This window comes from Pleurodeles waltl, chromosome 2_2 (genome assembly GCF_031143425.1).
Source record: "Pleurodeles waltl isolate 20211129_DDA chromosome 2_2, aPleWal1.hap1.20221129, whole genome shotgun sequence".
NCBI lineage: Eukaryota > Metazoa > Chordata > Amphibia > Caudata > Salamandridae > Pleurodeles > Pleurodeles waltl.
In genome coordinates this window covers 1,148,903,939-1,148,928,085 of record NC_090439.1, presented here as the reverse complement: position 1 = coordinate 1,148,928,085, position 24,147 = coordinate 1,148,903,939, and the positions used below count along the sequence as shown (strand labels likewise).

Here is a 24,147-nt window from a genome sequence, read left to right as displayed (position 1 = left end):
CACTAAGCATTATATTGCAAGCTTCTCGTGTTAATTATTAGATTTTAATCACACTCCATCAGCAATGGCTGTCGAGGGAGGAGGACCAGTTGAGGGGACGCTGAAAGTACAGGCTCATCTTCCCATGTCTCCGTGAATGTATATGCTATTTCCATAGTGTGACCCTACCCTAAAGGCAGTGCAACCCTGTACAGGATCAAAGAGAAGCATAATGTCAGTGAGTGAGAGTCGAGGCGGCTGGTTTGTGGGAGGTTAATGAATGCATTCGGTGATCTGGCTGTGATACAGTCACTTCCACGCGTTCTTCCTCGAAATGGAGGTCAGCCTTGTTTCCAGGACTCCAGTTTAGCATTAGAACAGTGTCGCCGAATTTATGCCTTTGTTTGTCGCCCCGCGGCTACAGCCGGCTGCGTCAACGCCCCCTCGGGCGTAGTAAGCGCTATATAAATGGAAGTTCAATTTCAATTGCTGCTTCGACGTCTGCGCCTCTGAGACCTCGGTGATCCGGCGCAGGGCGGCAGCTGCCTGACGCAGGAGCAGTGCCTCGGAGCAGTGCCAGGGCGGCCACACCAGACCGCACCACGGCACGCAGCGAAGTGAGGGGTGTGCCCACAGGTGTATTCACAGGAAACGGTAACTGGCTCGCTCATCGTTATGTATTTCAATGCCTCTGAGCAGTGCCTGGGAGCCACGCGAGACGGCACTATACCAGGCACTGGAAGTCAAGAGAGGGGTGTATTCACGCGAAACTCATCGCTATCTCGTACAATGCAGATTTTCAGTCTTTGTTGAAGGTCTCATAAATCGTCCTATTTCGCAGGTGACGCGTGACTACCTGTCTTTATTTGACTCAAGTGCCTTCAGAAAATGTAGCCATCTTTCTGGCAGTTCAAACGTGGCGAGGACTTTGTGCAGATTCTTTTGCATGCAGCGTTCAAAGGCGGTTCAATGCGAAGTCTCAGCTACCGAAACGTTTGTGCACGAACAGAGCTGCCAAGTTTTCTAATTGCTCATGTGTGACATGTCCGTGTCCTTTCCTTGACACTGGATGACATTGTTTCCAGCCCTGTGCGTAGAACAGAAGCATACATTTATATTAATTTAAACACATCTTTTGCTTTGAAATGCCGAAGACTTGTAGGTGATGTGTTGGGACGGCGCATCTTTCCCCTGCTCGCTGCCTTCTACGGCCCTCTCTTGGGCACTTCTCCTCCCCTTGCCCCGAGGCACTTCACAGGGTGTCTGTTTGTCCTTTAATGTTCATAATCTCCGAGCGGCGTAAAGAACGGATACCAGGGAAGCGCAGTCCAAACCTTTACAGTGTTACCAGGGGCGTAGCCTCCATTGGTGCAGCAGGCGTAGTGGAACCGGGGCACACAGGTCCGAAGGCCACCCTCAAACCTTATAAATTGCTTTTTTTTTATAATCCCAGCAGAAGCCAAGAGGCCCATTTCCTTCCTTGCAGTAGGGCCCTTGGCATACCAACTACACCCTGTAATGGAGCATTTGTATAGCGCTTACTACCATGAAGTATGGTGGTGAAGCAATTATCATTACCGGTAACACGCCTACACCCCTACACCTTACTCTTCTTGAGGGCCTCTGTACCCTCTGTTTAGAGACACTGGCACCTGGAATCCGTCTCAGCAGCTGGCCCTGCATGTGCTTTCTCTGCCTGTGAGAGGTCACTGCAAAGTGTGCAGTCTATGGGCATCAGAGGGAAGACAAGTAACCTTCTCAGGGCAAGTAACCTTCCTGCCTCTCTACCACAGGGTCCCTCTGACACAGGTAAACTGCAGATCAGTATAGTTAGGCCATCTGGAGGTGCCACTTCCCAACGAATGGACACTAGGGTACAGAGGGGACAACCTCCTGCGAGTGCTACAGCAGACAACCTTGTGAAATGCCCACTAGTGAGTGTCCGCCTTGGCCATGAAGCATCTCCCTTCTAATGCCTGGCCGTAGACAGTCATAAGACCGGGACTGATGATATGGCAGGACTTATGGAGGACATTTCTGTATTATCCTGGCCTTTTGCTGAGGGAGACCAGGACCGCCCTTCTTCGGGTCACTTCCAGGTACCTTCCTGGACACTCTTTATCCATCCTTCCAGTGCCTTACTTGACAGGTCGTGTGGCTATGGCTGTCCCTGATCTTCAGGTGATAGTTCTCTACAGTTGGACCAATTTTGTTTGGACGGGCCTCGTTCTAAATCATTCATAATCTGGGTTTAGTTGTGTACTGAAGTGTGCATTGAGCGTCGACTTAACTCACTCAGAATCATATTCACCTCTGGAGTTGGGGAGCTTCTTACACTGTTCAAAGATTTGCTTCCTGGCACAAATCTTTTGACTTTTCCATTGTTTTTTTTTGGTGGCTTTAAAATACTTGTGAAGGTGCTCGATCCATATGTTCTATCTGGGTGCTGCATTGGCACTGGTAACTCACTCACTGATTTGTGTTAATTAGTTCTGCTGCCCCTGTCAACAATACATGGAGTGGGCAAGTTGGTGCAGGAACTGGCTCAGCTTAATCCTCACTGATGTAATTAGCAATGGCTTACATGTTATCTCCCACGTTGAAAGCACAGATCAGGCTCCATGTTAGTATACTGTTGTCACAGGGAGTTGTAACACTTTACAAGTATGGTGCATGTCCATCAAGCCTGGGTTGAGCGGACACATTGTAACACATCCTTTACTTTTCTCATCCACACAGAGGTGGCCAGGACACTTACCTGAATTAGTGGTGTGCTGAAGCTTTTGTTCTGTGTAGAATGTTCAGCTACTTTTGTGTGATCTGGAGCCATGTGTTCGTCAGGACTTGAAACTTACTAGATGTGTCAATAGTATGCTGTGACAACAGTCCTTGGGGCTTCAACAGTAACTGAATTTCTGCTCCTGAAAATGACAGGCATTGGATGACATAAAGTGGGGTCTTTGTGCACCATGAGTCTCAGCTGATTGTGCTCATTTGCAGAAGCATGGGTTGACTCCTGTTGGAAACGGGGTTTCTGGTTGGCTAGGGTATGCACCGAAGCCAGGCAGAACCCACCCACTCTAGTCAGGGCAAGGGAGTTACACGTCCCATGTAACCGCTGCTCACCCCCTTGATTGCTTGGCACGAACAGTTAGGCCTAACCCGGAGGCAATGTGTAAAGTGTTTGCATAACACACACAACACAAGAGATGCAATAAATACACCACAAAGGAACACAACACCAAGGGCCAGATGTAGCAAAGGTTTTTCCCCATTCCGTGCCTATGAGAAAAAGTGTTCGTACATATGGCCCCAAGTTATGTAAAAATGAACTGTATTGCACAAAACATAATTAGACCAAACACAACATGTCAGCAATACCCTGTTACCTTAGCAGTTGTCAGAACATCACACAGGTTACTAATACTCTGCAAGAATAATCAGTAGTCACATTAGAACACATAAGTACTCATAATTCTGCAACATAAGCAGTATTCAGGAATCTCATCATTAAACCAATACCCTTTTCATGGTATTACCATAAATGTCCATAAGAGGGACATTAGAGAGCATATGGCATGTCATACAATAAACAGGTTAACATCGGAGGCCCATACTGTCCATACCAGAAACATTAGAAAAGCATAGGTTGTCTCTAGAAAGTACCTGTTTTTATATGACCTGCACCTCCTGTACCACAAAGATCAATCTTGGGGGCCCCTGCCGCTCCTATGCACAAAACGGGGGCCGTGTGTTGATCCTGGGGGGAGGGGGAGGTAGACACCCCCTTGGGTTTGTAGGTCGGGGCCCCTCCTGAGACCTGCGATCTCCTGGGTTATGCCTGGGCCGCTACGTGCCCTCAACAAAAAGGGGCGGGACAGAACAGAAAACCCCTCCACAGGGGAATAGAGAGACCGGCCGGTGCGGAGGCCTCACATCAGGCTCCCACCCACCCATGATCTCCGTGTGACACTAAGGAGGTGGGGAGCCTCCGTTGAGGCCTCCTTCCCCGCCCAAGCTCCTTGCTAGATTGGGGCCTGGGAAAGTGGGGGCCTCCAATGAGGCTTTCGTCCCGCTTGGGGGAGAGCAACCTCCGACGAAGTACGCATGCTTCCCTTCAGCCCTTCCCCGGGCCGTGGCAGTGAGACAGCACCAAAGTTGGTGCCTGCTTGTCCCCCTGGGGCGTCTCCCTCAGCGGGCTTCACCCCGGGGGGACTTAGTGAAGCCCAGCAGCTCCTGTCTTCCCTCACCTGTGCCCCAGGGGCACCTGCTGTAGCACATCTCCGACACGCTCATATTTCGGACAGAGAGAGAGCCCAGGTCGCAGCAGTGAGGCTCACTCCGGTCCCACGATAACTTAATCCCCAGGTGCTATAAGGGAAGGAGCATGGTGCTTTCAGGGCGCTTGGGGACCACGGCGCAGAGCGCACTCCAGGCGCTATACAGAGAGGAGCAAGGCACTTTCAGGGCACCGTCTGCAAGGCAAAATGTTCCTCCTGCACTACTCTTGTGCAGGGAAAAACAGGGATGCAGGAGAAACAGGGGCCAAAGCACCCAGCCCATGGAGACCATAAATGGAGGCACAGGCTGCAGGGCCCAGCAACAGGCCTGCACAAGGAAGATGCAGTCAGTGGCAAGTCCTCCTGGTGATCCAGCAGATCACAGGTCAGCACAACAGCAGCAGTCCAAGGCGGTTTGTGGGGTCCTTCTGGCAGCAATCTGTGTCCAGTTCCAAGTATGTTTCTTGTCCAGAAATTTCCAAATTGAGGGGAAAAATCCCCTGTACTTATACTCAGTTCTGCAAAGCATTTTCAATGAGGAGAATAGGGGGCTTCAACCAGTTACAACTGGTTCTAGGAGTGTCCCCTCTCTCCTCCAGCACAGGCTCCAAACATCATTTGTTGGTAAACAACCCTTTTGTGTGAGCCCTGGCACAGCCTTTACAAATGCATGTGTGCCCACCTCTCCCTTCTCCCAGCCCAGGAAGACTTTTCAGTATGCAGATGCACCTCTGTGACACCTCCACCCTCCCTGTGTACAGGCTGTCTGAAAAGTATGCACAAAGCCGAACTGCCACTCCGCCCAGCCGTGAATTGCAGTCAGGCTGCAAAACACCAGAGTCATAAGCACAGAGAAATGCTTACTTTCTAGAAGTGGCATTTCTGTAATACTAATAAAAAATCCACTTACACTAGTAAGAATCATTTCTCACTACCATTAGAACCATACCAAACATGCCTGCGCAACCCCTCATAAATCAGACGATACCCCCTAGACATAAGGCAGGGCATTTCCAAAGCAATCCTATGAGAAGGCAGCACTCACAGCAGTGAGAAACCCAATTGGCTGTTTGTAACTCCCAGGACAGGCCACGCTACTAGGCACATGTCCTGCCGTCTACATACATAGCACCCTGCCCATAGGGCTAGTTAGCGCCTACCTTGGGGGTAACTTACATGTAGTAAAAGGGGAGTTCTGGGCCTAGTATCTTTTGTTTTGATGCAGGGCAGCACAGCAAGAAGGCTTGTGGCACTGCCCTGCGTCAAATCATTGTAAATAAGGCCCTGAGAATGTAAGAAGCGATATGTTGTGAAAGTTTAAAATTGGAGTCCATCTGAGAGTTTAGAGGATATTAAACAAGTGTTTTAGGGATAGATGTTGTCACGTTGATTTTAAAGTTCAAAATAATATATTTGAGGGAAGGTATGGTACAAGGACTTTAATTTTCAATGGAAAGAAGAGTTATGAATAGTTGCAATAAATGATATTGCAAATATTGTGTATAAGAATTATGGTAACTGTTATGATGGAAGTATTGTAATTATTATGGCAATCCCAACAGTCATAATATAAAACAAAATGAATATTATGAAAACCTCAAGCATGTCTCATCACGCATCCATGCTTTTCTTATTTGATTAGTGTAGTTCTATTCAATATCTACATACTGCTTCTGAGCCTTATTATTGCTATATTTACTGAATCATTACTCACAAATTATTTCTATGCCAATCCATGTAAGCTGTGTAAATATCCCAGCATATTTAAAAATGATAGTAGGTCTGCAGTTGAATATCATCACTTTATCATGTCCCTTCTGAAATCAGCAATCATTTCTGGTGTCAGCTCCTCCCAAATGCTCACATTCCTTTATATTTCCTCGTCCATTCATTCTCAGTGGAGTGGGAAGGTAGCGCTCCCGCACATTTTCTCATATAACTGCACAGGAACACCAGCAATGCCTCTTTTATAGATTCGCACATAAGGGAGGCAAATGCCCACCTCTATTTCCTTCCAGCTCTGACTTATACAAGGCAGGGTGGCCTTGTAGCTGTAATCACTGCATATATCTCTGCATCTTTTTTGGAGAGCAGAAAGCTTTCAGCTCTCTGCTTTGTTAGTCTGACTAATGAGAACTTATAGCTCTGAAAAAATAGCAAGAATAAAATCATGCACACACTTGACATAAACGTAGGCCTGGCTTGTATGTAACATAAATGTATCATGGACAAAAAACTTGCCACCCACAACAGCCATGAGTAATATTTATAAGATGCAGAAGACACTATTCTCTGAAAGGTGACCAAAATTCACTTGACATATATTTAGGTAATGGGGCACATGACGAAGGAAAGACTAAGGGGTTCATGAGGATTACTAAATTGTGGTCAATCTTTCACACCTGCTTCATTTACCCCCTTCAAATATTGCTCTATATCCCCACCCCATTGCCACTCCCCTGACCCTTCTTCCCCTTCCTCATCCTCTGCAATCCTTACTGGAAATTGTTAGAAATGGGGTCTTTGGTTGACAGTCAGGTAACCCCCTGTTCAAACAAGGACCCTCACTCTAGTCAGGGTAAAAGAGAATCACCCTCAGCTAACCCCTGCTTACCCCCTTGGTAGCTTGGCAGAGTAGTAGGCTTAACTTCAGAGTGCTAGGTGTGAAGTATTTGTACCAACACACAGTAACTTAATGAAAACACTACAAAATGACACAACACAGGTTTAGAAAAATAGGAAATATTTATCTAAAGAAAACAAGACCAAAACGACAAAAATCCACCACACACAAGTCAGGTTATTAATAAAAATGCAAAAAGAGTCTTTAAGCAATTTTAAACACACACCAACACTTTTAGCGTGAAAAAGTACCTTGGGTGCGTCCAAAATAACCCCGCACGGTCGAGTGCGCGTCAAAAAGGGCTTGTGATGCTTTGATTCCACTCACAAGCGGGACCGTGCGTAGTTTCTCCTTTCGTCGGGTCGGGTGCGTCGTTTCTTCTCTCCATAGGAGAGTGATGCGTCGATCCGGTCAGCACTCTCGGATCCGGGCAGGCCTTGCGTTGTTTTTACACACCCAGCGGAACTTGAGTCGGAAATCCAGCTGCACGGTGATCCGAAAACCACGCAGCGCGTGTTGCGATCTCCCAGCCTCTGTCAGCGATGCTTCACATCATTTCTCATGCTCCTTGCGTCGATCCTTCGGTCACGTTTCCAGCGAGCGTTGATTCTGAGCTGCGGAGCTGGTGGTGCGTCGTTTCTTCAGCCACAGATCGGAGTCGCATCGATCCTTTCCCCGCACAGCGCTCTGTGCGTGAATTTCCATGTCTTTAGGTTAACAGCTTCTCCTTTCAGAGTCCCCGGAACTGGATGGGCACTACAGGGCAGAGTAGGAGTCTCTCCAGAGACTCTAGGTGCTGACAGAGAGAAGTCTTTGCTGTCCCTGAGACTTCAAACAACAGGAGGCAAGCTCTAAATCAAGCCCTTGGAGATTTCTTCGCAAGATGGAAGGCACACAAAGTCCAGTCTTTGCCATCTTACTCTGGCAGAAACAGCAACTGTAGGATAGCTCCACAAAGCACAGTCACAGACAGGGCAGTTCTTCTTCCTCAGCTCTTCAGCTCTTCTCCAGGCAGAGGTTCCTCTTGTTTCCAGAAGTGTTTCTAAAGTCTTTGGTTTTGGGTGCCCTTCTTATACCCAATTTCTCCTTTGAAGTAGGCCTATTTCAAAGTAAAGTCTCTTTTGAATGTGAAATCCTGCCTTGCCCAGGCCAGTCCCCAGACACTCACCAGGGGGTTGGAGACTGCATTGTGTGAGGGCAGGCACAGCCATTTCAGGTGTGAGTGACCACTCCTCCCCTCCCTCCTAGCACAGATGGCTCATTAGGATATGTACCCCAGCTCCCTTTCTGTCACTGTCTAGAGAGAGGTGCAAACAGCCAAAGCAGACCGGGAATCCACAAACAGGCAGAGTCACAGAATGGTTTAAGCAAGAAAATGCTCACTTTCTGAATGTGGCATTTGCAAACACATAATCTCAAAATCAACTTTACTAAAAGATGTAATTTTAAATTGTGAGCTCAGAGACCCCAAACTCCATATGTCCATCCACTCCCAAAGGGAATCTACACTTTAATCAGATGTAAAGGTAGCCCCATATTAACCTATGAGAGGGACAGGCCTTGCAACAGTGAAAAACGAATTTAGCAATATTTCACTGTCAGGACATATAAAACACATTACTATATGTCCTACCATAACCATACACTGCACCCTGCCCTTGGGGTTACCTAGGGCGTTCCTTAGGGGTGTCTTATACATAAGAAAAGGGAAGGTTTAGGCCTGACAAGTAGGTACACTTGCCAATTCGAATTTACAGTTAAAACTGACACTGCAGTGGCAGGTCTGAGACATGATTACAGAGCTACTTATGTGGGTGACTCAACCAGTGCTGCAGGCCCACTAGTAGCATTTGATTTACAGGTCCTGGCACCTCTAGTGCACTTTACAAGGGACTTACTAATAAATCAAATATGCCAATCATGGATAAACCAATTACATACAATTTACACAGAGAGCATATGCACTTTGGCACTGGTTAGCAGTGGTAAAGTGCTCAGAGTTCAAAATCCAACAGGTCAGAAAAAATAGGAGGCAGCAGGCAAAAGATTGGGGATGACCCTGCATAAGCAAAAAAGTCCAACAGAAATGTTTTCCACATCTTACCTACTCTTAATGCCTACCAGTTTGGTTGCTCTATTTCCCGATTTGATTTTCCTGTTTACCCTCCCTAGCCTCACTTTGTTTCATTCCCCCCTACACACACACACACACACTGAGGTCTACCTGTCACTCCCAGCGGGAGTAATATGAACATTCATTTTAACTGTGGAGGGGCCCTTGTTACCTTACTGATTAGGTAGCCTAAGCCACTCTGTCCACTGAAGAATAATGCTAATGCTTGAGGAGTACTCGTTGTATGGCGCTTCTTTATCCCTTTCACATTTGAAGAATTGATCCTTGATAGTTGCTTCATTGTCAGTTATATGATCCCCATAGAGTCGAACCTTTGGGGCATAATAAATAGGATGGATGCGATATCCGCCAAATTGTAGCTGATGTAGCTCAACCATCAAACTCTAAATTCCCACCAGAGTTGCAAAAAGAGAAATCCTTTGTCCCTTAAGGAGGCTGGAAATTAGAGCACTTCATGTCAGTTTATAGCAGGTGACCTGCTTTTAGCCCGAGTATACAATTCTTTCCCTTGATGGCCTGCTATGGTGACATGAGGCAAGGTTTGTGGATACTACTGTGATTACTTCTCACACCTCGCGCAGGGAACCTTTCAAAATAGGCATTGCCAGTTGTACTTGAAATTGAGCCATTGAAATGAGCAAGCTTTACTTTTTTTACTGAGCACTGAGCTACAGCAAATAGTTTGTTCAAAGCACCCACATTCAATCTAAAAGCCAGCCAAATTAGATTAAATTAGGGAGACCAGATGCAGCAATATAAATATGGTTCCTCTAAATGAAATCCATTGAGTAGAAAACTTTACTACATCCCAGGGCAGTGTACTGACTATAGAATAGTGCCACTAACAGTGCCTGCTCAAATTCAGTTTATGCCATGGTGAGCTGTATCTTGAAACAAGGCTGGGCTTACTGAAGGTTTTTTTTGTACTAGTGAGTCATCTCAAGGTTCAATTCTGTACATTGTCACCTGGCTGGGTGCCAAGGTCAGAGGTCAAAGTGGTGCCCAGCGCTTGAACCTGCCATACATGCCTCAGTCACAGCAGCCTACCAGTGGGATCAAAATGAAGATGCATTTTGAGTTCACTTTAGCTGTTGGCTAAGATATAAAAAGGCTAAATACTACTAGTTAATGATGTCATGTTATCAACCATAGATAAATAAATGATTTACTGCCTAAGTATTTCAATGGGCTATGCCTATGATGCTGGGTGATTTGCAAGTTGTGAAGTTTTTCCAGGATGATGTTTTGATCTATGGTGAGTCCTGGGCTGAACACAATGCATGATAAAATGCTGTCTTCAAACGATTAAGGAGCAAGATATCACATGTATAAGGGATAGGTTCTGCATTGACAACACATACATTCTTTAACAATGACATTTTATTTCAGTTGAAGGTGTAAATTCTAAGGAAGATTTCATAGACACCTCAGAGTAAGTTGCAAACCAACGGGCAAACTACTGTATTTTATGGGCATGGTAGGGTTATGGCAGGTTCACTCAGATGCTCCCTCGGAAACTGGCTAGTTCAAGGAAACATCTAAAGAAAAGTGTAAATGGGATAAGCATTGTGAACTGGAGTTCATGTAAGTCCAAAAAAGATCTGTGCAAGATTTTATTCCAGGAAGTGAGACTGTTTTGAAGAAGGCCAGCTCGAAAGGAGTGGGGGCTATCTGCTTACAGGTTAATGACAAAGAGGAGGTGCCCATTGCATTTTCAGCAAGGGATTTGACAGGAGTGAAAGTCAACTATTTTATAATTGAGAAATAAGCTTTGTCAGTGAAGTGGGTGGTGGGCAGACACAGAAATTACCTATAGGAAGAGGTTTTTGTAGTAAGAACTAACAATAAATCACTTAAGGAGATCTTCCCAAAGAAAGACTAAGATGCTGTACATGACAGTATCTAAACCTTTGAGTAAGTCTTTGAGGTGGAATACTTTTCTGGTAGTACCATTTGTCCAGTGTTTTGCTGGCTCCTCTTGTTTCAGGTGAGGAGGTGAATTTGTAAAAGAGTACATGTGGCTCAGGGGAGCTTTTGCTTGGTGATATAAGGGGTAGTCTTAGAAGAAACCAAGAATGAGATACTATGTGAATTTTGTGTTTTTTTTAGTTAGGTTGGGCGTGAAGTGTCTTCTGAGCAAAGACATTTAGGCTACTTGAGTCCATAAAAAATGAGGTTGTGTTCAAAGGAACATAATTTATTTCTCCTAAAGCAGTAAGGTATAGTGATATTAGGATGGTGTTGTGAAATCTAACGAGCGATTGTGTCTGAAATTCTGGTGCCCGAGAATGGACTTGTAGGTTGAGATGGTCTTCAGAAGTGTCAGTAATTGTGATTTGAGTGACAAAATTTAGAAGTACAAGCAATTGTATATCGTCTGATACCTGTGAGATGAGGAAGCCTTGCAAAAGTAAGACCTTTGAAGGGAGCTGAAGCTGCCCCCTTACCTAATGGTTCTAATAGATGTGTTTTCCCAGTGGCCTGAAATAAGACGTATTTACTCATTTCAACAGACAATGGGACACAATAGTGTTCTTGAGGAGTGGAAGCCTTTCTGGTGTAAAACTAAATTAAGCACCTCCTATGCTCCTTGTGTCATCCACAGACCAATGGGAAGGTGGAGAGTTTCAGTAGGATAATTAAAGAAAGTATTCAGCTGGCTAGAGTGAATGTATTCAATTGGAAAGAGGAGGTGAATTGTTCGAATTCTTATAGATTATCTCCACTTGCCATCAGGGGTAGATAACCTTTTGAACTGTTTAGGCCAGTGCTTAATCTGTAAAACAAAATTAAATGCCAGGGTCCAAAATGTTTATTGGTAGTCCACTGCAGTTGGGGTTGCCAGAGCTCCTGCACCTGCAGCTAACTGCCAGTGACAGCAGTATCTACTTGCTACTTTTTAAAAAGCATTATTAAATCACCACTGAGGAAATCTGCTAAAAGTAAATAGGCACACAGCACTACCAAGTGATGGATAAATAGTACCAGTATTTAGAATAAGATTCTAGTGTTGATCACCCGCAAACACTCCCACAAATTTAAGCACGTGTGTAGATTTGGAAGGCCACATACTGTTTTAGAGCCTAGATACATCTCTCAGATCAAAGGATAGGTGGCCATTGCAGTAGATTGAGAGTGAAGGGAGAAGTGGATCCATGCAGGTGGATGAAGAGGAATATCCTATTCTGGGAAGAGGCACAATGCCAAAGAATGCAAGGGAAAGGTGGGAGACTTAGTGAATGGTAAATATCTAGTTGGATGTGTTGCATGGTCTAAGTTTTCTAAGTCAGTTTGAGATGTCAAACAATTTAAGGTCTCTCTCCAAATCAGAAATTAGGGATTTGGAACATGAGTCACGTTTGTGTGTGTGAGCATGGATATGTTGGCTTGTGGGGAAATCTTGGTGACACAAGAGACGCTTATTAAGGATTTATAGGTGGAGCTAGTACCACAGGCAAATTGGCAGGTTTAGGGATAACATGGAAGAAGCCTATTTTCAGGATTGTTACATACTAGCTGCCGTTTTTTTCACTTGCCATTTTTACAGTGTCACTTGATAGCTTTTTTTTTACATTACTTTTAGGTCTATTGAGTTAAGTTCATCATATTTTGAGACATATGTTTTGTTATTTCCGCGCTAATATATTTGTATTCTTGCTTTTGTTTGTTTTTAAGTTTTGTTGTCTAAGAGGGAAGCTGTGTGGCAGTTTATGATTCTGCTACATCATCTCCCTTTTAGAGGTGTATCATGGAATGATCAGTCAAGAGTAAAGAACATTCCAGGTGATCAAGTTGATGGTTGCCTTGATGGTGGCTGGGTCACCTTAATGCCTCTCATCACGTTTCCACCTACTCCATGTGTGGCAGCTTTGTTACACTTCACACTTTGCATGCTCCAAAACCTCTCTTTCACACACCCATTTCGCTAATCTGTGCTTCCTACAACTCACAAACATTGAATTATCATGTTTTTAAAAACATTGGTTGTTCTTTGTTTGTTCCAAAATCCATTAACACCACTGTGATTTCGTTAATCTTTTCTTAGGTGCCTAGTTGACCTAAACTTGCAGACACAGCTCCTTTGTTCATCTCTGTGTGCCCCTAATCACTTTGGTATTCTGCGCTTGCCTGCAATAATTTAACACCTTATTTATCACGTTTTTATCAATCTCTGCTTGCACCCAAACCCCCTAAACAGACCGCTATTTTGTGAATCCATGCTTGCTCGCAATCACATTAACATGCATGCACTGTGTTTCTTTTACTATGTGTGCAGTTACTTGCCACATAAGCTACTAATCTTACTGACGCTTTATTATTCTGCACTTGTCCTCGTTCTCCTAAACATACAGCCACTGCTACTTTGCTAACATTGGTTTCCCCAGTCAGAATAAAACATGTACCTACTCGTACTTTGTAAATCTGTGCTTGCCCCAAATCATGCTGACACTTTGGCCCTTATTTATACTTTTTTAACGCCGCATTTGCGTCATTTTTTGACGCAAAATCGGCGCAAACTTACAAAATACAATTGTATTTTATAAGTTTGCGCCGATTTTGCGTCAAGAAACTACGCAAATGCAGCGCTAAAAAAGTATAAATATGGGCCCTTGTTTTTCTGTGCTTGTCATGATCCCCAAAAGAAGCAGCAGTAATGCTTTTGTTAATGTAGGCTAATCTTTGCTTGATCAACAATCTTCAAATCGTACTGCCAATCTGCTAATATTTGTTTGACTCACTATCTCCTAATTATACTTACATTTTGCTAATCTTTGCGTGCCCCATGATTACCTAAAGAAGGAACATTGCTAAGCCCTGGGCACCACATGTTATGACAAGTTATTAGAGACAATTGTCACTTTATAAAGTAAAGTGTTATGTGGATCAGTTCAGCATGGCCATCCTTACATTAACTGTTAAAAGGGCTGTGCCTTTTTTGGGGCACATCTATACATTTAATTACGAAGTGAAATGGAAAGGGTAGGGATGCTCCATATCTATCAGTGCACTCCTGCTCTCTGCCTACCCTGGCACACAGCCTGCTGCCTTGCGCCAACACTGGCACCATAACACCATGTTGCAAGGGTGCCAGTGCTACAGACATGTTCGTTTTTTCAGGAAGGGACACTTTCTTGCACAAAAGACAAAACAATGCTCTAAGGCTTTCTTCTCGGTCTAGGTGTGCTGCATTCTGCCTTCTTGCGTAGCGCAAGGGTGATTCAAAACACGAGATAAATATGCCACTCAATCTGCTTGCCTGTCTCTGTTGACATATGTAAAGGGACTTTCTTAATCATATTCATTGGCGTAGGTGGTTGTCTTAGTCACGCCTTCAGCACACTAGTCGAGTTGTCGTGCGTGTTCCAGTGTCTTGTGCTTTGTGTCCATATTTTTGTAAATAATAAAGTAAATGAGTTCGGCCTGGGAGAAATTTTAATTCCACCAGAATAATCTGAATTATTTTGGTTATTTTGCGTTACTCTAGTGACACAAAACTACAAATAATTATGCACTCACACTCAATCAAGTAGTTTGGAGCTATTTAGTTAAGAAATACCTACCCATGTACACAGGAAAAAAATCCAGAGGGCCTGCTGGCTCCTGCTCGTCTGTTGCATTCACACTATACTATTTTCTTAGCACAAAAACGCATCCTCAGATTCATTGTGGATGGAAGTGTGCATGTTGCACTAAGAAAGTAGTGTTAATGCAGGATCATGCACCTTGTGTGATTCCACAAAATCTAGTGTAGTTTTGCTTCAATTTCACATAAGTACAATATGGAAAATTACATGAGCTACACCCACCCTTGACATGAGCCCATCTGAGGGTAACTGAAAAACCTCCAATTTCTTGTCCAAATGTTAAATAGGTGAAGCCAGTGTGAGAAAGTAGCCTCTTTCTAGCATGGGAACCCCCACGTTTGGCCTGCTTGTGAGTGTGGTCAGTGTGTTTTTACTGTCTCACTGGGATCCTGCTAGCCAGGACCCCAGTGCTCATACTTAAAACCCTATTTGTCAGTGTGCTTTGCCTGTCTCACTGGGATCTTGCTAGCCAGGACCCCAGTGCTCATACTTAAAACCCTATTTGTCAGTGTGCTTTGCCTGTCTCACTGGAATCCTGCTAGTCAGGTCACCGGTGCTCATAGTTTGTGGCCTAATGTGTGTGTTGTCAGTAGTGCTCAACTGTGTCACTGAAGTTCTGCTAACCAAAACTCCAGTGCTTATGCTCTCTCTACTTCCAAATTAGTCACTATAGTTTAGTGACTTCATATTTAAATTCCAGTTGGCACAAGGCCCCCCACTTATAAGTCCCTAGTATATGGTACCTAGGTACGCAGGGCATTGGTGTTCCAGGAGATCTTTATGGGCTGCACCATTTCTTTTACTACCCATAAGGAGCTCAGACAAACCTTTCTTCAGGACTGCCATTGCAGCCTGAGTGAAATAGTGCCCACACTATATCACAGCCATTTTCAGTGCACTTAAGTAACTTATAAGTCACCTATATATGTCTAACCTTCATTTACTGAAGGCTAAGTGCAAAGTTACTAAGTGTGAGGGCATCCTTGCACTAGCAAAGGTGCCCCCATGCTGTCCACTGCCAATTCCCCAGACTTCGTGCGTGTGGGGATACCATTACACACGTGCACTACATATAGGTCAATATCTATTTGTAGCTTCACAATGGTAACTCCGAATGTGGCGATGTGAGGTGTCTAAGATCAAGGAATTGTCCCCGCATTCCAAATCTGGAATTGGGAGGCCAATCCCATGCATCCTGGAGGCTCCACCATAGACCCCCAGTACTGCCAAACCAGCTCTCTGAGGCTTGCACTGCAGCTAAAGCTGCTACCACCTCACAGACAGGTTTCTGCCCTCCTGGGGTCTGAGCAGCTCAGTCCCAGGAGGGCAAAACAATGCATTTCCTTTGAGAGGAGGGTGTTACACCCTCCCTTTGGAAATAAGTGTTACAGGCTTGGGAGGGGTAGCCTCCCAGAGCCTCTGGAAATGCTTTGAAGGGCACAGATGGTGCCCTCCTTGCATAAGCTGGACTACACCAGTTCAGGGACCCCCAGTCCCTGCTCTGGTGTGAAACTAGATAAAGGAAAGGGTAGTGACCATTCCCCTGTCCATCACCACCCAGGGGTGGTGCCCAGAGCTCCTTCAGTGTGTCCCTGGTGTTAGCCATCTTGTTTTCCAAGGTTTGAGGACACTCCGGAGATCTCTGCGTAGTCAGTGCCAGCAGGTGACATCAGAGATCCCTCCTGATACGTGCAATCCCCCTCTCAGGGCTATTTAGGGTCTCACCTGTGGGTGTCTCTTCAGATTCAATTTTCAAGACGCCTCCAGCAATCCTCTGCATCCTCTGCTTCAGCTTCTGACAGTCGGATGAACCGCAGACTGTTCCAGGAACTGCTGTAACTGCAACAAAGTATCCAGGATGACTCCTGTGACCTGCAACTTCAGCTCCAGCCAGCATTTGCAACAGTTTGCAAGTTGTGCACACTTTGAGGACTCCCTGTCTTCACCCTGCACCAGAAGAACTGAAGGAATCTCCTGTGGAGTGAAAGAGTCACTTGCCTGCTCCTGCAGGCACCTTCCAAGACGATGACCCTTTCTCTGGGACTCTTCTCCTGACGACGAGCATGCTCCCTGGAACACAGGTGGTGGACCAACTCGACCCAGACTATCCTTGGGTCCAGCTGTCCAAGTTTGGTGGAGGTAAGAGCTTGCCTTCCCGGTTTGCGACAGTACCCCTATGCACTGCGTCATCTCCAGCTCCTTGGGCTTCTGTGCACTTCTTCCAAGAATACTTCATGCACAGTGTAGCCCAGGTCCCCAGCACTCTATCCTGTGATGCACAACTCGCTGAGTTGTTCTCTGGTGGCGTGGGACCTTCTTTTGTTGTGCTGCACCAACCGCATTTTGCACCTTCTTTGTCCTCGTGTCCTGGACTCCCGTGGATGCTGCCTGGTCATCTGTGGGCTCTCTCCAGTTTTGAGAGCCCCCTTTGCCTCCTCAGTCCGAGTTGAGGCATCCGGGTCTCTTCTGGGTCCAGGCAGTGCCATTTTGATGCAAACTGCGACCTTGCTGGAACCAAGGCTTGTTGGACGAATACAGCGACACAAACAGCCTGTCCTTCATGGAATCTTCTGCAACTTCTGGACTTGGTCTCCTCTCCTCAGAGGTCTTCAGGTCCAGGAATCCACCATTTGTTGCTTGCAGTCTTGCTTGGTTCTTGCAATAACTCTTATCATAACTTGTAGTGTGTCCTGAGTAAACTTGCAGTACTTTACTCCTACGTTCCTAGGCTCTGAGGTGGGGTACTTTGCTTACTTTTGGTGTTTCCTCACACTCCCAGCTCCCCTCTACACACTACACTTGCCTAGGGGGGAATTTGTGATTCTCATTCCACTTTCTTAGTATATGGTTTGTGTTGCCCCTAGGCCTATTGCATTCTATCGTATTTTCTACCTTGTGTCAGTAAAATAAAGTACCTTTATTTTTGGCAACAGTGAGTATTGTCTTTTATTGTGTATATGTACTGGCTGTCTAGCTATAGTGGTATTTCAGGAGCTTTGCATGTCTCCTGGTTCAGCCTAAACTGCTCAGCTACTGCTACCTCTAGGCAGCCTAAGCTACTAGAACACTGCCTACATTTCACTAATAAGGGATAACTGGACCTGGTATAAGGTGTAAGTACCTAGGGTACCCATTACAAACCAGGCCAGCCTCCTACAGCCAGAACCTGAGTTCCTCAATAGCTGAGATTATTGTAATGGTGCCCACTGGAAAATAGCCTGTCTGAAGGGTCACCCCAAACTTTTTGCCTTCCTCCTCTTCTTTTTATGACCTCATTTTTGCTGGCTTTGGGACTCTGGACACTTTCCCACTGTTAACCAGTGCTAAAGTGCATGTGCTCTCTCCATAAAAACATGGTAACATTGGCTCATACCCAATTGGCATATTTAATTTACTTATAAGTCCCTAGTAAGGTGCACTACATGTGCTCAGGGCCTGTAAATTAAATGCTACTAGTGGGCTTGCAGCACTGATTGTGCCAACCACATAAGTAGACCCTTAACCATGTCTCAGGCCTGCCATTGCTAGGCCTGTGTGTGTTGTTCACTCCCACTTTTGCATTTAAAACTACTTGCCAAGCCTTAAACTCCCCTTTTTCACATACGTCACCCCTATGGTAGGCCCTAGCTAACCCATAGGGCACAGTGCCATGTAGGTAAAAGGCAGGACACATACTTATGTGTTTTACATGTCCTGGTAGTGAAAACAATTATACATTTATTTTCCACCACTGTGTTTATACTTTTGAGTGGCAGATTCGTATCGGCATTGTCATGTTTAGTATGGCCAGAATGGTAATAGAAACTCCTACTTTCTGGTGAAGTTGGATTTAATATTACTATTTTAGTAATGCCACTTTTAGAAAGTAGGCATTTCTCTGCAATTACTGTCATCTTTGCCTTATAACCTGTCTCCAATCCACGTCTGGTCTGCGCTGGTTGACAGCTCCCCTTGTGCATTCCACCTAGGCAGCCATAAACACAGGACACTCATTCACATCTGCATACTGAATGGGTCTCCCTGGGCAGGGAGGGTGGAGTAGCTCTCTCTTACATTTCATAGGCCAGTGGCCAGCCCTCACACAAAGGACTGATAATCCCCCATAGATATCCTGACAGACAGGACTGGGCTGAAAGGGGAATTTGTGCACTTCAAAACCACTCTTTGAAGTTTCCCCCACTTCAAAGGCATTTTTGGCTATATAAACTAGGTCTCTGACCCCACCAAATCGGACACTTCTGGATCTACACCTGCACTCTGTCAGATGAACTGCCTGGATGCCCAAAGGACTTATCTGGACTGCTTTGCTGAGATGGACTACTGCCCTGCTTGTTGCCCTGCTGCCTGGCTGGCCTATGACCTTGCTGAAGCTTTTAGCTAGTTTTCTGACTTCAGCAACGCCAAGAACAACTTCAGCTGCCAGCACAAACGCCGCAGTTGCTCGCACTCTGTGGACATTGCTGCACGCACCAAACGCAGCCTGCAACGCAAGTCCGACATTGGCGTGACACCTCTGACGTCACGCAGTGTGATCGTGACACCGCAAAGTTGAGTCATCACGTCTTGACCGACTGGATTCATCGACAGTGCCGGGTCCCAAGGGACCAATGCCTCACCACTGACACCAGATGGAACCGATACCTCACCTCCCCTGCCTCGCAGTATGGAACCAATGCCTCACCTCCCAGGACCCCCTAAGGGACTGATTCCAAACCGGCTCCTACGACGCTTAATCTCCACGTCTTTGTTTCTTCATTTCCAAAGGTACTGTGTCTGAAGGAACATGCGACTCCATGACCGATGCCACATTATTGAGAAAGACTCCATCAAGGATGCCGTGATAGCCCCAGTTGCAGCTATTGTGTTTCTAGGCGCTTTAGTGATATTTAACCCCTTCGGTGCCAGGCCTGTTCCCCCTCAGGTGCCACGCCTATTTTGGCTGTTTGGGGCAGTTCGTTCTTAGGCCCTCATAACTTTTTGTCCCCATTAGCTAACCACGCCAAATATGCGTCCAACATCCTAGGGATTCTAGTGGTACCCAAACTTCGTGGGTTCCCCTGAAGGAGACCAAGAAATGAGCAAAAATGAGCAAAAATACAGCGAAAAGTTAGCTTTTTTTAAAAAAAATTGGAAAAAAGAGATGCAGAAGAAGGCTTGTGGTTTTTCTCCCTGAACATGGCATCAAGAAAGGGTTTGTGGTGCTAAAATCACCATCTTCCGAACTTTCAGGAACAGGAAGACTTGAATCAGAAGACCACATTTTTCAACACAATTTTGGCATTTTACAGGGACACACCCCATTTTTACTATTTTTTATGATTTCAGCCTCCTTTCAGTTAGTGACAGAAATGGGTGTGAAACCAATGCTGGATCCCAGAAAGCTGAACAGTTCTGAAAAGTAGACAAACTTCTGAATTTAGCATGGTGTAATTTGTGTAGATCCTACAAGAGTTTCCTACAGAAAATAACAGCTGAAATGAAAAAATATTGAAATTGAGGTGAAAAAAACAGCCATTTTTCTCCACTTTGTCCTTTTTCCTGTGATGTCAGATTTTTTAAAGTAATATACCGTTACGTCTGCTGGACTCTTCTGGTTGTGGGGATACATAGGGCTTGTAGGTTCATCAAGAACCCTAGGTACCCAGAGCCAATAAATGAGTTGCACCTTGCAATGGAGTTTCATTCTATACCAGGAATACAGCAATTCATTTGGTGAAATATAAAGAGTGAAAATCAGGTATCAAGGAAACCTTTGTATTTTCAAAATGGGCACAATATAAGATGTTGAGAAGCAGTTGGTACTTGCACATCTCTGAATTCCGAGGTGCCCATACTAGCATGTGAATTACAGGGCGTTTCTCAAATAGATATCTTTTTTACACACTGTCTTACATTTGGAAGGAGAAAATGTAGAGAAAGACAAGGGTCAATAACACTACCTCACTTGCATAGGTAGGCCTAATTCTCACAACAGGAAATGCAACATGGACACATAACATTTTTACATTGAAATCTGACGTGTTTTTTCCAAAGTGCACAGCTGTAGATTTTGGCCTCTAGCTCAGCCGGTACCTAGGGAAACCTACCTAACCTGCGCATTTTTTAAAACTAGACACCTAGAGGAATCCACGATGGAGTGACATGTGTGGCTCTCACCAGGTTCTGTTACTCAGAATCCTTTGCAAACCTCAGAATTTGGCCCCAAAAAAACCTTTTTCCTCATATTTCAGTGACAGAAAGTTCTGGAATCTGAGAGGAACCACAAATTTCCACCCAGCGTTCCCCCAAGTCTCCCGTTCAAATTGGTACCTCACTTGTGTGGGTAGGCCTAGCGCCCGCAACAAGAACTGCCCCAAAACACAACATGGACACATCACATTTTCCCAAGGAAAACAGAGCTTTTTTGGAAAGTGCCTAGCTGTGCATTTTGGCCTCTAGCTCAGCCGGCACCTAGGGAAACCTACCTAACCGGCGCATTTTAAAAAACTAGGGGAATCCAAGATGGGGTGACTTGTGGGGCTCTCACCAGGTTCTGTTATCCAGAATCTTTGCAAACCTCAAAAGGTGGCCAAAAAACACTTTTTCCTCTCATTTTGGTGACAGAAAGTTCTGGAATCTGAGAGGAGCCACAAATTTCCTTCCACCCAGTGTTCCCCAAGTCTCACAATACAAATGGTACCTCACTTGAGTGGGTAGGCCTAGCACCCGCGACAGGAAATGCCCCAATACACAATGTGGACGCATCACATTTTCCCAAAGAAAACAGAGCGTTTTTTTGCAAACTGCCTAGCTGTGGATTTTGGCCTCTAGCTCAGCTGGCACCTAGGGAAACCTACCAAACTTGCACATTTTTGAAAACTAGAAAATTAGGGGAATCCAAGATGGGATGACTTGTGGGGCTCTCACCAGGTTCTGTTACCCAGAATCCTTAGCAAACCTCAAAATCCGGCCAAACAAACACTTTTGCCCTCTCATTTCGGTGACAGACAGATCTGGCATCTGAGAGGAGCCACATATTTCCTTCCACTCAGCGTTCACCCAAGTCTCATGATAAAAATGGTACCTCACTTGTGTGGGTAGGCCTAGCGCCCGCGACAGGAAATGCCCCAAAACACAAAGTGGACACATCACATTTTCCCAAAGAAAACAGAGCTGTTTTTGCAAAGTGCCTAGCTGTGGATTTTGGCCTGTAGCTCGGCTGGCACTTAGAGAAACCTACCAAACCTGTGCTTTTTTAAAAACTAGACCCTAGGAGAATCCAAGATGGGGTGACTTGTGGGGCTCTCACCAGGTTCTGGTACCCAGAATCCTTTGCAAACCTCAAAAGTCAGCCAAAAAAACACTTTTTCCTCACATTTCGGTGACAGAAAGTTCTAGAATCTGAGAGGAGCCACAAATGTCCTTCTACCCAGCGTTCCCCCAAGTCTCCCGTTAAAAATGATACCTCACGTGTGTGGGTAGGCCTAGCGCCTGTGACAGGAAATGCCCCAAAACACAACATGGACACATCACATTTTCCCAAAGAAAACAGAGCTTTTTTTTTTTTGCAACGGGCCTACCTGTGGATTTCGGCCTCTAGCTCAGCCGGCACCTAGAGAAACCTACAAACCTGCACATTTTTGAAAACTAGACAACTAGGGGATTCCAAATCAGGCGACCTGTGGAGGTCTCACCAGGTTCTGTTACCCAGCATCCTTTGCAAACCTCAAAATGTGGCCAAAAAAACACATTTCCCTCATATTTCGGTGACTGAAAGTTCTAGAATCTGAGAGGAGCCACAAATTTCCTTCCACCCAGCGTTCCCCCAAGTCTCCCGTTAAAAATGGTACCTCACTTTTGTGGTTAGGCCTAGCGGCCGCAACAAGAACTGCCCCAAAACACAAAATGGACACATCACATTTTCCAAAAGAGAACAGAGCTGTTTTTTGCAAAGGGCCTAGCTGTGGATTTTGGCCTCTAGCTCAGCTGGCACCTAGTGAAACCTACCAAACCTGCACATTTTGGAAAACTAGACAACTAGGGGATTCCAGGATGGGATGACTTGTGGGGCTCTCACCAGATTCTGTTACCCTGAATCCTTTGCAAACCTCACAATTTGGCCAAAAAAACAAGTTTTCCTCATATTTCGGTGACAGAAAGTTCTGTAATCTGAGAGGAGCCACAAATTTCCTTCCACCCAGCGCTCCCCCATGTCTCCCGGTAAAAATTGTACCTCACTTGTGTGGGTAGGCCTAGTGACCGCGAAAGGAAATGTCCCAAAACAGTATCTGAACACATCAAAATTATCAAATACAATTACCTGTTTTTGCGGGGGCACCTGCGTTTTTGGTCCTGGGCTCAGAAGCCATCTAGGGAAACCTACTAAACCCAGACATTTCTGAAATGTCACCTGATGGAGTCTAGGGAGGTGTGACTTGGTTGGATCCCCCAATGTTTTCTTAAACAGAATCCTCAACAAACCCCAAATTTTGCTAAAAAATCACATTTTTCCCACTTTTCTGTATAGGATCACCACACTGGGACAAATTTCCTACCACCCAACGTTTCCCTCAGTCTCCTGGTAAAAATGATACCTCACTTGTGTAGGTGGGCCAAGTGCCTGTGACAGGGAACTACCAAAAACATGTCAAAATTGAGGGGGAACCAAAGCAGGTCCAAAAGGGAAGTTTGAAAAAAGGCTGACAAGTGCAGCAGAATTTTTATCGATATAGATGAGACAATGCTGGGTGGTAGGAATTTTCTGGATTCCTGCAGATTCCGGAAGGTTCCATCACAAAAATGTCAGAAAAATTTGTGATTTCCAGCAAAGTTGGAGGTTTGCAGGGCATTGTGGGTATGAAAATGGTGCGGGTGCATGTGAAGCACACCACCCTGGAATCAACCAGATGTTTAGTATTCAGATGTGTCTAGGTCTTGTGGATTTTTCTACATGGCAGCGTCTCAAAGTCCAAAAAGTGCAGCCCTCACCATTCCAAGTGGGACGATTTTGAAAATTAGCCAAGCTCTCATGGCCCAAATGTAAAACCAAAACCCCAAATAATCAAATGTCCTCTTGCTTGCCGTGGGATAAGATGTTTTAGTTTGAGGGGGAAGAGCTGAAAGACTGTTACCCCCTTCAGTTGGGGCATAACCAGGCCCATACTGGTTGGAAGCCACCACCCCACTATTTTTTTATTTTTTATTCCCTGGCATCTAGTAGACTTTTTGCCCCCCCAGGGTGTGGATCGGGGGTAATTGCCCAATCTGCCCACTGGGGTGCAGAAGAACTTTGTCCCCATTTATTTGGAAGAAAACATCTTCCCTGGTTTCTGGTGTGCTTTCTGCCCCTCTTGGGGGCAGATGGGCCTTCCAAAAATAGGCCGATCTGCCCCGATATGGCTAACAGTAATGTGCCCTCATAGGGAGCAACCCTTGCCCAAGGGGCTGCCCCCCAAACAAAACACACACATACACACATGCACACAAACCAATCCCTGGTGCCTAAGTGTCTTCTGCCCCGCCCGGGGGCAGATCGCCGAATAGAAATACGCTGATCTGCCCCCAAGG

At 45.4% G+C, this 24,147-nt stretch overlaps 1 protein-coding gene across 2 annotated transcripts in view; it reads left to right on the top strand.

Annotated features, from left to right (window-relative positions):
- Positions 1-462: 462 nt before the first annotated feature.
- The window catches only part of LOC138282983 (glutathione synthetase-like), a 268,746-nt gene continuing 245,061 nt past the window's right edge, over positions 463-24,147 (top strand). For both annotated transcript variants that reach the window (XM_069221071.1, XM_069221073.1), the window contains exon 1: positions 463-633. The gene's annotated coding sequence lies outside the window, so the exon portion shown is untranslated. The remainder of the gene's footprint in view (positions 634-24,147) is intronic.